The sequence below is a fragment of the Hevea brasiliensis genome, chromosome 13 (assembly GCF_030052815.1).
Source record: "Hevea brasiliensis isolate MT/VB/25A 57/8 chromosome 13, ASM3005281v1, whole genome shotgun sequence".
In the NCBI taxonomy this organism is placed as follows: Eukaryota; Viridiplantae; Streptophyta; class Magnoliopsida; order Malpighiales; family Euphorbiaceae; genus Hevea; species Hevea brasiliensis.
In genome coordinates, this window is record NC_079505.1 from 81,462,944 (window position 1) to 81,479,724 (window position 16,781).

Here is a 16,781-nt window from a genome sequence, read left to right on the forward strand (position 1 = left end):
TAATTTTGATTTGCTTAAAATCAAAGACAAAATGAAATTTACGTTCTAGTGACAGTGACTCCAAAACTCAAGTTAGAGGATACTTGTGAAACCTTAATAATAGGACATTAAGATTACAGGATAATGAAAATATATCTGAGTATGCATCGATGATCTATTCACACTGTCATAAGAGATCGTTGCTGTTAACTTAAATATTATGTTAACTAATCTCAAACCACTTGCTTTCATACATTATGGAATTGTACTATATATATGTGATTCCTGGCGTGAATCATGCTTACCGTACTCAATAGCATTTATCTTCATACCATGTTACACTAAGCTCGACCTTATCAAACTAATATCATTCTGAATTTCGTCTTAACCAATATATCATTGTCCCAGCTGAGACATGATTAATAGATCTAAATCAATTTATTTGAGATCAAATGTGACCGGTTTTAAACTAATAATAGATTGCCAAACTTGAACTAATTGTCACTAGATCTGATTAATTTCAAATAGAGCTGAAACTCGATTGACTCATTAAATATTGAATTTTGAAATGAATTATACAACGATGTTAATGATTTCAACATTGGACACGTTTTCCTCTCACTCGTGAAACCTTTTCAATCCTCATTCTCTTGTCTCTTATTCTAAAATTCATCTCTATATATGTCTCTTATTCTAAAAAAAATCTGCTTGCAGAAAAAAAAAAAAAAGTCAGCCTGGGCCTTTGATTTCAGTAATAAAAAATGGTGGCAGAGGTATATGAACGGCTGAGATATTCGTTTTCATGGAGTTGTTGAAGTTGTTACCGATTGAAGATATACGGCAGCCAGTGGTGCCGACGCATGAGATTGACTTGATCTTGGAATCCAAAAATTCCAAATTCCCCTAGAATTGAATTTGAGTTGGCCCTTATTTCTGCTCATCAATCATCACTTGGACTGCCAAGCAATGATAGTATCTTACATTTAAAATTAAATTGGCACCCTTAATTTTAAAAAAATTAGCATAGTATCATATATTTAAAATAATTAAATTAGCCCTTTTAAATTTAATTCTTTTTTTTTTTTATGTTTGTGTTGCAGAATGAAGATGGAGATTGAGAAGGGATGGACAATGGCAGGACGAGACTGGGACTGGGTCAAGAATGAGAAAATTTCCCTGTTGTTTCCACGAAAAAAAAAAAAAAAAAAATTGTTCCCACCTTCAAAAGTCAACAAAAATGATGAGACTTGTTTGCTAAAAGCTACCCACCAACCCAAAACACCCGCGAAGTCTTCCCTCAACCGTACCACCTGCCCCTCTTCTCCCTTTACCCCAAAGAAGCAATCTCCAACCAATTAATGCACTTTTACTTCTACTTTAAACTTTATTATTTTAAAATTCTTTATTTTTCTACTATTACTAATGATAATTATCAAAATCATATACTTCATTTATTTTAAAAAAAATATATTTTTTATAAAATATATTTTTTATTTTTTATTATTTAAAAATACTTTAAATTTTTAATTAATAAAAAATATTTTTTTAATTAAAAAAATTAAATCATTTTCCTCTTTTAAAAAATAAAAGTTATTTTTCAGATTTTAATAATTTTATTTAAATATAAAAATATTTATATATACATGATATAAATACATATCATTAGTTTAACATCATAATTAAATAATAAAAAAATAATTTTATAAAAATTATTCTTTTAAAAAAATGTTTCTTTTAAAAAATATTTTTTATATAAAATTTATTTTTTTACAAAACAAACAAAATCTCAATATCTTCATTTTATTTGAAAGATCTTTGATGCATAAAAAAATTCAGAATCATTGTACATTTGTAATTTATGTAAGATGTTGCCCTTTATTTTAATAATTAAATTGATCAAAATTAATTTTTCTACTTAATTTGATATTTATTTTAAAATAAATATTAATTATATAATGATTACTTGATAAATGGTCAAAATTGATAAATTAATTTATTAAATGAAAATGTCCCTCTCAATTATTAATATAACTTAATTAAACTCTGCATTTTTTCTAAATCTATGAGAATTTATTTATTTAAATTTTATTATTAAAGTGATAGTTGAATTTTATGTTTAAAATTCACATTATGTGTTTATAATTGTTATGATGTATTAAAATTCATTACAATTTACTTATCTTAAACACTTTCTAATTCAACATAATTTGAAGATTAACTAGCACATTAGTCTACTAATGACCATAACTATGTTATAATTTATAATCAATAATATTGACAATAATCATACAACCTGTAATAACTTGATGCATGTCACGACCCAACCCATGGGCCGGATCGGCACTAGGAACTGGACCAGCCTAAAGCCCCCGAGGCCCGTAGTAAGCCTAACTATTCACTTAACCCAACTCTAAGGCCCATTTGGGCCCAATTTCAAGAAATCAACCGGACAGAGTCCGGCCATAAAATGGACCTACCAACGGGGAGTTTATGACTCACCCGACCTGTAAACACAGTAAATACTCAATTGGGGAGCTCAGCTCACCCTTCACATACTCATCAGCATAAAAATAAATGGGAGCTCAGCTCCCTCATCCAACCCATCAAACATGCATAGAATATTTTATTTACAGGTCCACAATAATAATTTAGTTTACAGACCCAAATCAAATAAACATTTCTAACACATGCGGAAATTCTAAGATTTAACAAGTTTACACGAACATTAATAATCGACCTACGAGGGAGAAAGCAGGTTAGCCTCAAAAATATCCTCCTGTGGCCTGGAAAAATATTGAACAGGAGTGAGCATTCGACTCAGAGAGTAAAATATCAATTTTAACCATAATCTCTATAACTATCTAGAACTAGTGCACCCTGTAGAGTGAAATGCAGCATCAGCAATAAATTCACATCATAATATCAAAAAGGTAATTTGGAGCACTCACACACCCAGTAACATCAATCATAATATATATGGGAGCTGATCCCTATCTGACTCTCTTAATTCCAACTGTGCCAGCGAAGAACTCAGCTCGGACTTTCACTTAATAACCAAATCGGGGTCCCAACGAAGAACTCAAGCCGTGTCTACCCCGAAGGACCGGGTCCCAGTGAAGATCTCAAGCCGTGTCTACCCGTCCTATCCATAGTCCACACCACATCACACGCACGCCAACGCACACACACTGCTCCAAATTACCACAACAACATACATGGCACTTTCACAGTTATGAATGCAACATAAATCGTGCCTAAAGTCTATCTACATAGATATATGCATATAAGTGATGCATGGGCATGCTTGAACGTATAATAATAGTGAAATTACAATTAAAATTAATATTTTACTCACAGACTTGACAACGGTCACTGTGGCGGCTGGGCAGAGGAAGAAGGCTGTCCCGGCTCACCTGACAATTACATTACAATTATTTAATACAAATGACTCAACACAATCAAGAAAAGACCAAGTACGTCCTAAGTCATGCCGAAAATCCGGCAGAGTCTCCCCTATACCTAGGACCTACCCAACCTGCAAAAAGGCTCAAATCACACTTCTATATTCGCAACTCATATATCCACAGTTCGATCACATCATATAGCCTCTCCTAGGCCCATCAAATCAGTCATTCATCACAGTATGTAAAATTTCAATTTAATCCTTATAATTGTTCATTTTTGCAAAAACTACCCAAACGAGCTCTAAAAATTCTAAAACTTTGCTCCGCGGTCCTTAGCAATATTACTAGGCTATTGCAAAAAGAATCATAATTTTCTGAGCTACCACGAATATTTTATGAATTTTTAATTCTTTTTAAGCACTAGAAAATTACGAAAAAGCAAGGTTCGGGTTTACTTTTGCCGATTCCGACTTCGGGAACGCGCTCGGGACGTCTGACAATGGGGGAGGGGGGTAGCCAAAACCTCAGTTCAATTTGGAGACTTTTCCGGTAACGGGTCTGTCTGGCCGTAAATTCACAGACTCGGTCAACTGTCGAATTTTCGCGAATTGAGGATACCTACACGAAGCCCACAACACGGGGGTTAGTACATAAATTTTTTAGAATTTTCTAAGCTCATTTAATGCTCGAAAAGAAACTGCGAAGTTCCGTGGGACCCACCGAAAAACGGTGTCGAAAAAATTCAAAATTTATGTTGCCGCGAAGCTCTCGACGAATGGAGCGCTCTGGTACTCTCGGTTTTCTCGTGGGATTCACGGTTTGCTAGAAATCTAGCCCAAAAGTCAAAATGGGCTAAAACTTTCCGGGCAAAAATTGGACAAACCGCTCAATGGATTTCGGTGTTCTTGGTGTCTATGGAAAGCTCTCGCCGAGTAGATGATTTTAGACACAAGACTTGGTCCAATTGGTGGCCGGATCGGCCGAATTTTGGCCTGGAAGTCCAGGCATTGCGCGCGCACTGCGCGTCCTTTCTGAGGCCGTTTTCCGGCGTTCCAGGCTGCGGCCGGCCGTGGGGGAGGACCGAGGTGGGGCGTCGGCGAGGTGGGAAGGCAGGGGAGGCGGCGGCGCTGTAAGGGGAGGAGAGAGGAGAGAGAAAAGAGAGAGAGACGGGAGAGGGGTTAGACGCGCGCGGGAGGAAGAAGGAAGAAAAAGAAAAGGCCGGTCCGATTCGACCGGTCTGGTCCGGTTCGATTCGGCCTGTCCGATTCAGGATACAAAATTTTAAATTTTTTACTCTGTCTCGGGACCGAAAACGAGGTCCAAAAATTCCAAAAAAATTCCAGAAAACTCAGAAAAATACGTAGACTCCAAATATATTTTTAGTTTTGCCACGTGGTCTTTAAATTAATTTTTAAAAATCATCAAAGTTTATATTTTTGGAAAATCGAACCCGATTTTTAAAATCCAAAAAATCTTAAAAAAATTCCTAAAATTTAAATAAAATTAAAATACCAAAAATGCTCATAAAATAATAAAATTTAAAATTGTTGGGGTGTTACATTCTTCCCCCCTTACAGAAAATTCGTCCTCGAATCTTACACAAGGCAGAATAAAGCACATGATTATACATTGAACAGATAAGGGTACTTGCTACGCATGTCCCGTTCTGACTCCTAGGTGCACTCTTCCAGTGACTGGCTCCTCCACAAGACCTTAACATAGGGATCTGTTTTGATCTCAGCTGTCTCACTTGGTAGTCCACTATGGCTACAGGTTGCTCCTCAAACGTCAAGTTCTCTTTTAGCTCTATTACATCCGGCTGTAGTACATGAGAAGGATTTGGAATGTATTTCCTAAGCATGGAGATGTGAAATACGGGATGAACGTGAGAAAGGTTGGGTGGTAGCTCCAACCGGTAGGCAACTGCTCCAACCCTATCCGTAACCTCAAAAGGTCCAATATATCGAGGTGCCAACTTGCCCTTGTTTCCAAATCTCATGACTCCCTTCATTGGAGAAACCTTAAAAAATACATAGTTGCCTACTGCAAACTCCACATCCCTCCGTCTGGGGTCTGCATAACTCTTCTGCCTACTAAAAGCTATTTTCAATCGTTCCCTGATTAAGGGAACTACCTCTGAAGTGTACTACACTAGGTCTACATCATGCACCTTCGCTTCTCCCATTTCCGTCCAACACAGAGGAGACCTACACTTTCTTCCATATAGTGCCTCATAGGGTGCCATCCCTATGCTGGAATGGTAACTGTTGTTGTAGGCAAACTCCACTAAAGCTAGCTGATCATCCCATTGACCTCCAAAATCCAAAACACTCATGCGAAGCATGTCTTCCAGTGTTTGGATTGTCCTTTCGGACTGTCCGTCTGTCTGAGGGTGGAAGGCCGTACTGAAGTTCAACTGTGTGCCAAGTGCCTCCTGCAACTTTCTCCAAAACTGAGAAGTGAACTGGGGCCCTCTATCAGATATTATGGAAGCCGGAACTCCATGCAATCTGACTATTTCTCGAATGTAGAGCCGGGCATACTGTGCCACCGAATACGTAGTCTTCACAGGCAAAAAGTGAGCTGATTTGGTTAGACGGTCCACAATTACCCATATCGAATCATATCCTCGCGTGGAACGAGGCAACCCAGTCACAAAATCCATAGTGATCATTTTCCACTTCCATTCTGGGATAGGGAGCTCTTGCAGCTTCCCTGACGGTCTCTGGTGTTCAAACTTCACCTTCTGACAAGTCAAGCACTTGGACACAAAGTCTGCTATGTCTCTCTTCATGCCATTCCACCAATAACTATCTTTCACATCATGGTACATCTTGGTGGAACCTGGGTGGACACTGTACAGGGTATAGTGTGCATCTTGCATGATTTCATTTCTGAGATTGTCTACATCGGGTACACATATCCTAGAACCTTGCATAAGGGCGCCATCATTGGCAAACCCGAACTCACCACCTTCACCTTGCTGTACTCTTTCTATGATCTTCATCAATTGTTGGTCTCTGTGCTGGGAAACTCTAACTCTGTCTCTCAAGTCTGGCCTCACTGAAAAATAAGCCAGCAATACCCCCTCATCTGAAAGATCTAGGATTAAACCTTGATCCATCAACTCATGTATTTCCTGAATCAACGGTCTCTTCTCTGCTGAAATGTGCGCCAAACTGCCAGAAGATTTTCTGCTCAAAGCATCTGCTACTACATTGGCTTTCCCAGGGTGGTACTGGATGGTGCAATCATAGTCTTTCAGAAGCTCCATCCATCTCCTCTGTCTCAAGTTTAAGTCCCTCTGTTGGAAGATGTACTTCAAACTCTTATGGTCGATGTATATCTCGCACACTTCACCATACAGGTAGTGTCTCCAGATTTTTAGTGCAAAGATTACAGCCGCCATTTCCAAATCATGGGTGGGGTAGTTCTGCTCATGCCTCTTCAGCTGTCTTGAAGCATAAGCCACTACTTTTTCATTCTGCATCAAAACACACCCTAGGCCAACTCTGGAGGCGTCACAGTACACGGTGTATCCTTCACCACTCATAGGTAGTGTCAACACAGGGGCGGTGGTTAGACACTCCTTAAGCTTCTGGAAGCTCTTCTCACAGTCATCTGTCCAAATGAATGGAACATTCTTCCGAGTTAACTTAGTTAGGGGAGCCACTATCCTGGAGAAATCTTGCACAAAACGCCTATAGTAGCCAGCTAGACCCAGAAAACTTCGCACCTCAGTGACTGTTGTAGGCCTAAGCCAATCAGTTACAGCTTTAATTTTCTTGGGATCCACTTGAATGCCGTCACTAGAAACCACGTGTCCCAAGAATGAGATGCTTTCTAGCCAAAATTCACATTTTGAAAATTTGGCATATAGCTGGTGCTCCCTCAAAGTCTGAAACACCATTCTCAAGTGCCACATGTGTTCTTCCTCGGTCTGAGAGTATACCAAAATGTCATCTATGAATACGATGACAAAACGGTCCAAAAATGGCTTGAACACCCTGTTCATCAAGTCCATGAAGGCTGCTGGTGCATTAGTGAGTCCAAAAGACATCACCAAAAACTCATAATGACCATATCTTGTCCTGAATGCCGTTTTGGACACGTCCTCATTCCTGATTCTCAACTGATGGTAACCTGATCACAGGTCTATCTTGGAAAAGAATCTAGCCCCTTGGAGCTGATCAAACAGATCATCGATCCGAGGAAGTGGATATTTGTTCTTCACAGTCACCTTGTTCAGCTGTCTGTAGTCAATACACAACCTCAATGACCCATCTTTCTTTCTTACAAATAGCACAGGAGCGCCCCAGGGTGAAGTGCTCGGGCGTATAAAACCTTTTTCCAATAGCTCCTGTAGTTGCTCCTTTAACTCTTTCAATTCTGCTGGGGCCATCCTGTAAGGTGGCATTGATATGGGATTTGTACCCGGAACAACATCAATGCAGAACTCTATTCCCCATTCTGGTGGCAACCCTGGAAGCTCTTCAGGGAAGACATCCATGAATTCTCTGACAACAGGAACATTTTCCATGTTGACACCTTCTACAGATGTATCTCTCACCAATGCCAAATACCCTTGGCATCCACGCCTCAACATTTTTCTAGCACTAATTGCTGACACCAAGTTATATGGAGCCACGCTCCTGTCACCATCAAAGCTAAACTCTTCCACACCAGGTATGTGGAAATACACCTTTTTGTTCCTGCAGTCTAAGGTGGCATAATGAGTTGCCAACCAATCCATCCCCAAAATTACATCAAAATCCATTACTGGTAAAGGAACCAAGTCTGCTGGGAGGATCTTTCCATCCACTACTACTGGGCTACCCGGAAAAACCATATCTACATCTATGTTGTCACTAAGTGGGGTAGCTACCGACAAAGGGCATTCTAGAGTTGTAGGGTTTCTACCCAATCTCATGGCAAACACAGGGGAGACAAATGAGTGCGTAGCACCCGGATCTATCAAAACACGAGCCTCATAGGAACAGACCAGAAGAATACCTGCCACAACTGCATTTGAAGCTTGAGCATCCTGGTGGGTCAGGGTGAAAACCCGAGCTTGACCCCTACCCTGAGTGGCAGAACCTTGATACTGACTTCTCCCTCCTGATCTGCCCCCAAATCCACGTCCCCCTTGTCCTCGGCCCTGTTGGCCATCAATCGATCACCGCCATGCCGGAAGCACCGGATACAATCGACGAGGAACATTCGTAACAGAACCCTGTGACCCCATCTGTGGCTCGCTGAACACGGGGCATTCCCTAGCAAAGTGACCTAGTTGGCCACACCTGAAGTATACTCCTGAACCCATCAAACAAGGTCCTAAATGTCCTCTTCCACACTGTGCACAAGGTGCCAAGGAGGATCTGAACTGCACCTAATCGCCAGACTCGAATCGTGACCACCGCTTGGATCCGCACTCGGTCCGAACCCCTCGGATTTGTGTCTAAAACCACTCCTCTTATTCCTGCTTATTCTTCTGTAAGTAGTTTGGCCACCACTATCCGTAGTACCCATGTGGGGAACACCTGAAGAACCCTCTGCTGCTTTTTCTTTGCTCTACATTGTCATCCGCAAAGATAGCTAATCTCTATCTGTCTGGCTCGATCAACCACCACATCAAACGACTGATCAGACATCATGGCCAGGTTTGCATACCTCCTGTCAAGCCCCTTTAGGAATCTTTTCACCTTCATAGTCTCTGTAGATACTGCTGTGGGGGCATACCTGCTCAGTTCCAGAAATTCTGTAGCATACTCATCTACAGACCTGCCATTCTGTCTTAAGGCCTCAAAGGCCCACTGCTTTTGATCCCTGAAGCTTTCTGGCACAAACTGATTGATGAAAAGTTCCACAAACTGAGTCCACGACAAACCCTCCATCCGAGGTAATATGTAGTCATTCATCCATTGTCTAGGCATAAGCCCCATGACATGCTGCATACACTCTATTAGTCTTCTATCACCAATCGCATTTCTCTGCTCGCCGTCATAGAATCCAAAAACCGATATGCATCGTCTGACACATCATAAGTACCAGGCACTAACTTCTTGAAATTGATGATCTGTTTGTAAGGTTCCCCTCTTGGTACAGTGGACTGCTGCTGCTGTGGAGGGTGGACCATATACTGCGCCATCATATCAATGGTCCTCTGCAAACCAGCTAGAGTAGCTGCCATGGGGTCCATGGGACCCTGTGCCATGAAAGACTGATCCTGAACTGTTGGTAGCTGCTCTTCTACTTGAGCAGCTCTAGGCCTCCTACCTCGCCCCCTGGCAAAGGCGCCTCATCTGTGGCCGACACCTCGTCAGCACATCCGTTCTCAGTGCGGGCAGCTCTTCGCTTCTGCGCATTTTCCTGAAATTCAGCAGCATTAGCCCACAAAATTCAAAATTACTCATTACACAGCTCTATAGACTCATATTTACACACAATATATGAAGCAGAAACTAGAAGCAAAGATGACAATGCAAGACGAATGTGGACCCTATTTTTTCGCATGTGACTCCTAGTAGACTCTTCCCAACACTTTAGATGAACATTCCCTAAGAATCTGGAGCCTAAGCTCTGATACCACATTTGTCACGACCCAACCCATGGGCCGGACCGGCACTAGGACCTGGGCCAGCCTAAAGCCCCCGAGGCCCGTAGTAAGCCTAACTATTCACTTAACCCAACTCTAAGGCCCATTTGGGCCCAATTTCAAGAAATCAACCGGACAGAGTCTGGCCATAAAATGGACCTACCAACGGGGAGTTTATGACTCACCCGACCTGTAAACACAGTAAATACTCAATTGGGGAGCTCAGCTCACCCTTCACATACTCATCAGCATAAAAATAAATGGGAGCTCAGCTCCCTCATCCAACCCATCAAACATGCATAGAATATTTTATTTACAGGTCCACAATAATAATTTAGTTTATAGACCCAAATCAAATAAACATTTCTAACACATGCGGAAATTCTAAGATTTAACAAGTTTATACGAACATTAATAATCGACCTGCGAGGGAGAAAGCAGGTTAGCCTCAAAAATATCCTCCTGTGGCCTGGAAAAATATTGAACAGGAGTGAGCGTTCGACTCAGAGAGTAAAATATCAATTTTAACCATAATCTCTATAACTATCTAGAACTAGTGCACCCTGTAGAGTGAAATGCAGCATCAGCAATAAATTCACATCATAATATCAAAAAGGTAATTTGGAGCACTCACACACCCAGTAACATCAATCATAATATATATGGGAGCTGATCCCCTATACAGCTCTCTTAATTCCAATCTGTACGTGAAGAACTCAGCTCGGACTTCCACTTAATAACCAAATCGGGGTCCCAGCGAAGAACTCAAGCCGTGTCTACCCCGAAGGACCGGGTCCCAGCGAAGATCTCAAGCCGTGTCTACCCGTCCTATCCATAGTCCACACCACATCACACGCACGCCAACGCACACACACTGCTCCAAATTATCACAACAACATACATGGCACTTTCATAGTTATGAATGCAACATAAATCGTGCCTAAAGTCTATCTACATAGATATATGCATATAAGTGATGCATGGGCATGCTTGAACGTATAATAATAGTGAAATTACAATTAAAATTAATATTTTACTCACAGACTTGACAACGGTCACTGTGGCGGCTGGGCGGAGGAAGAAGGCTGTCCCGACTCACCTGACAATTACATTACAATTATTTAATACAAATGACTCAACACAATCAAGAAAAGACCAAGTACGTCTTAAGTCGTGCCGAAAATCCGGCAGAGTCTCCCCTATACCTAGGACCTACCCAACCTGCAAAAAGGCTCAAATCACACTTCTATATTCGCAACTCATATATCCACAGTTCAATCACATCATACAGCCCCTCCTGGGCCCATCAAATCAGTCATTCATCACAGTATGTAAAATTTCAATTTAGTCCTTATAATTATTCATTTTTGCAAAAACTACCCAAAAGAGCTCTAAAAATTTTAAAACTTTGCGCCGCGGTCCTTAGCAATATTACTAGGCTATTGCAAAAAGAATCATAATTTTCTGAGCTACCACGAATATTTTATGAATTTTTAATCTTATTTAAGCACTAGAAAATTACGAAAAAGCAAGGTTCGGGTTTACCTTTGCCGATTCCGACTTCGGGAACGCGCTCGAGACGTCTGACAATGGGGGGTAGCCAAAACCTCGGTCCAATTCGGAGACTTTTTCAGAATCTGTCCGTAGGAAATACACGCATCCGGCCAATCGCCGAATTTCCGTGAATTGAGGATACCTACACGAAGCCCACAACATGGGGGTTAGTACATAAATTTTTCAGAATTTTCTAAGCTCATTTAATGCTCGAAAAGACACTGCGAAGTTCCGTGGGACCCACCGAAAAACGGTGTCTGAAAATTTTGAAATTTATGTCGCCGCGAAGCTCTCGACGAGTGGAGCGCTCTGGTACTCTTGGTTTTCTCGTGGGATTCACGGTTTGCGAGAAATCTAGCCCAAAAGTCAAAATGGGCTAAAACTTCCCGGGCAAAAATTGGACAAACCGCTCAATGGATTTCGGTGTTCTTGGTGTCTATGGAAAGCTTTCGCCGAGTAGATGATTTTAGACACAAGACCCGATCCAATTGGTGGCCGGATCGGCCGGATTTTGGCCGGGAAGTCCAGGCGTCGCGCGCGCGCTGCGCATCCTTTCTGAGGCCGTTTCAGGTGCGCGGCCGTGGGGAGGACCGAGGTGGGGCGCCGGCAGGTGGGAAGGCAGGGAGGCGGCGGCAAGGAGGAGGAAGGAGAGAGAAAAGAGAGAGAGAAGGGAGAGGGGTCAGACGCGCGCGGGAGGAAGAAGGAAGAAAAAGAAAAGGCCGGTCCGATTGGACCGGTCCGATCCGGTCCTGTTCGATTCGGTCTGTCCGATTCATGATACAAAATTTTAAATTTTTTACTCTGCCTCGGGACTGAAAACGATGTCCAAAAATTCCGAAAAAATTTTCAGAAAACTCAGAAAAATACGTAGACTCCAAATATATTTTTAGTTTTGCCACGTGGTCTTTAAATTAATTTTTAAAAATCATCAAAGTTTATATTTTCGGAAAATCGAACCCGATTTTTAAAATCCAAAAAATCTCAAAAAAATTCCTAAAATTTAAATAAAATTAAAATACCAAAAATGCTCATAAAATAATAAAATTTAAAATTGTTGGGGTGTTACAATGCAACCTTATATATAATTTAGTCTTCAAGTTTCTATGCCTTTGCAATTGATGCTACTATTATAATTATATCATCTTCATGCTTTGAACTACAAACATATATATATTTTAAATCTCCATGAATCATTATTTCATGTGTGATATGATTTGCTAGCTTATTTTACCCCATAAAAAGTTTTTCATTTATAAATCAAATTTAAACATATATAGTACTAAAATTATTAAATTAACAATTTAATAATTAATTAATGGATGCTTTGTGTACATAAAAAACCATAAATCCAATTCCATTTCTAAACTTTGGATTAAAACTCTATTTCATCTAAATTCATAGTAAACTTTAATTAACATTAAAATTTTAAAATTAGGTCAATTATACCTTGAAATTAATACATTGAGCCAATTTATCTTAATTTTTAGCTTTGTAATGTATACATTTATTCAAGGACTAAATAAAAAATTTAAGATTTTACAAGTTGGTCTCTAAATTTTACAAAAAATACAATTTGGTCAATCTTTATATATTTACAATTCACTCTTCAAAATTTGTAAAAACTACAATTTCATCATTCTCCATGTATCCTTTAGCTTTCTCTATGAAAACTACCATGTATTTAATTAGTTTGAAAGAGATATATCTGACATTAAATTCAAATTATAGTTGAAATGGTCCTTTAAGTTCCAATTCCGGTCATTCAAAGGCACAGCTAACTAGATATAGTCATGGCCAGTTCAACCCGCAAATTAGATTGCGATTGATTTGGATAAATTTTAGGATTGGATCAGGCCAATGGTTTGATTCACGAGACAACTTGAAACTGGGACATAAGGAGTTGATTTTGATTTTCTCTTACTGAATATAAATCGAAATTAGTCTGATTTAAAAAATATATATATATATTTTTTGAAAAATATATACCAAAGTTTCATATATGAATTAATTAAATATGGGTAGCACCGAAGCATGCTTGATGTTTTGCATATACTTCATAGGAATGACTCATGGAAAATGACTTGTTATATGGAAATGGATTATTTATATGCAATAATATTTGTAGTTGTTGTCACATCATCCGTCATCTGCATGAAATGCTCTGCCATGGTTTAGTTGATGTGACATTTAAACTTTAGCTTGTTTGCAATTGCTATTTCATGCGTCATTTCAAGGTCCTATTCATACATTTATTATTTTGAAAATGCATATATGAAATCGTCTGTCGACGAATTTTAAATTAATAATAATAGAATTGTTGTGGGACATGGACATGGTCCAATTTGGGTTTCAATCCAACCCCATAAGCAATGATGGAAGAGCTCCTTGAAAGGAAGGGAACTTTATAACCTGGCACGGCTAGCAAGCCAATCACCAAAGTTTAATCTTAAAAATAAAAAAGAATAAAAGAATAAAAAGCCTTTGATACATGACCACCGTGATGATGTTTGATGATGGGTTGCAACCCAAAAGCATGATTACAATTTACAAGCTTTTCCCTTTCTGACTTGAGAAGTGGAAATATGGCTACTGTATAATGTGCACTGCAGCTGATGGGTTTGTTTCCTGCTCGACCATTAACTCTCCAAAATTGTAGATAGTCACTCTCATCAACCTAGACTTGCCATTCAAGAACTTATTTAAAAATACTGTAATTAAAGAAAAATTAGAGTTTGTTGTTCGGTATTTAATCAAATAGGATCATCCAATTCCTATAGAATTTATCGTTAAAATCAAATCAATAACCAAACTTAAAAAATAATAGCGAATAAATGGGAAAAAAAAACTTAAGAAATAAAAATGATAAAACAACCCTCTCGGCAAAGAAGGATCATTGTTGCAACTTTCTTTAAAGTTTTATGGGAAAGGTCACGAATCAAATGGCCAAGGGTATGGTATAAAAAATAAAAAAAGTAGTGAGGAAGTGATCCAATAGGCAAAATAAAGGGTTGTGAGGTGGGTATTGGACCGGCTTGGCAATTTCCGGGCCGGCCCTGGTTGTGGATCCAAGCGAGTACCGAGAGTACGTGTTTTAAACGGGAGTGTTGCTTGCAAGAAGACAATGGAACACAACTTAGTGGACAAATGCAAAATTCTTGACTGCATTTGCTTGAATTAGATTTCATCTCGATATCGAGTAGATTTCAACGTATATTAAAATTTATTAATTTATTATCTTTTTTTTTAATACGTTAAATAAACTTTAAAATTTTCTCAGACAAAATTCAACAAAAGAATTGGTCCATAATTACGGAATTTTTCCCTTTTTTTATTTTCCTATCCTTGAAATCAATATAAGCTTGACTTAGCAAGAGAATAATTATTCTCACTACATAATATTAAAAATAAATTATAATTCGGTCTCAAAATTTGGTTAAACAAATAACTTAGCTTTTATAGTTTTAAAATTAAATTTAAAATCAAATAATTTAGTCATTTATAAAAATTTTAATTAAATTATTATTAATTTTAATAAAAATTATCAAAATAACATAAGTTCTGATATTTTATTTTATTAAAATTTTAGTTTTTAAAATTTAATTATATCTACAATTTAATTTATATAGTTCTAAAATTAAGTAATATAGTCATTGATATTTAAATAAACTTACAAGTTAGTTCCTCTCATTAGAATTATCGTTAAATTTAACAAAAATTATCAAAATACCTTTAACTCTACTTTCAGTCTTCAAATAATTTAATCATTGATATTTTATCTTATTAACAATTTATATTTAGATTCATACTATATTTTTCATTTTTTATACATAATAATATAATATAATGTATGAAATTATTATAAATTGATAAATATATAATTATTTATATATTGTTAAAATAATAATGAAATAAATAAAATTTTACAAAATTATCGTGGCTCATTTATAAATGGTTATAACATTTTAAGGATCAATTTGTAAAATACATATATGATTTTGTAATTAATCAAAATTTTTAAAGACCTTAAAGTAATTAATTTATATTTTTAATAATTATGTTTTAAAATTTTTCATTTAATGAAATGTGTATTTTAAAAATACAAGATTAATTATTAATAAAATAAAATTTCATGATTAAATTAATTTCAAATTGAAAAAAATAAACAAGTTAAGAGTGTTTTTGCTCTTTTTGCTAAATTTAACGGAAAATTAATATAATTTTAATGATATGAATTAACTTGTAGGTTTATTAAGATGTAAAGCACATTAATTTTAAAACTACATATATTAAGTTGTACATTTAATTAATTCTCAATGACAAAATTGAAGTTTATTCTAAAATTAATGCTTTATTTAAAAAAAATAAAGAGAATAAAAGAAAAAATGTAAATAAATAAAATAAATGTGAAGGAAGATAAAATATATATATATATATATATATATATATATATATATATATATATATATATATATATATATATATATATATATATTCCACCTTTTATTTTGATGAAAAAGAAAAACATATAACATAAAATTAATTTAAAGAAGGTGAAATTATAATTTTACCTTTAAAAGGTTTATTTTTGGATTTATTGAAAGCATGAGTTTTGAGAGTTAAAGTTTACAAGTTATTGAATTGTTCAAACTTTAAAGTCAGAAAATTGACAAGAAAAGAAATATAATCTTAAACTTTACATGCGAAAATGAAATTAATGGAAAGGAAATGTCCAATTGGAAAACTGCCAATGTGTCCATTTCTTTGTATGATGCAATATTAATTTTAATGTAAGATTTTTAAAATAAACAAATTTATTAATTAAACTAATTAATCAAATTATAATATGATTCCCTAGCTAATTCCTATGCTTGTGGCCATAACTTGGCTTAACCTCGAAGCTAAGTCGTACTTAAAATAAATAAATTCTCGCTTTCAAGAAATCATACATATTATTTATCCTAAAAAAATCATTTATGTTTTATTCAAACAATTGGTAAAAGCTTTGGATTTTTTAAATAAAATAAAATAAAAGTAAAAATAAAAAATTTATCTTATTTGTAACATTTCTAATTTTTAAATTTATTTTTTTTAGGTAGATATTAATATTTTATTTTATTTAAAATTTGAGGAATTATTTGAAATTTTTCAAATTTTTGAAATTGGCTTCGATTTTTCGAAAATATAAAACTTTGATGATTTTTAAAAATTTATTTAAAAATCACGAGGTAAAACTAAAATATATTTAGACT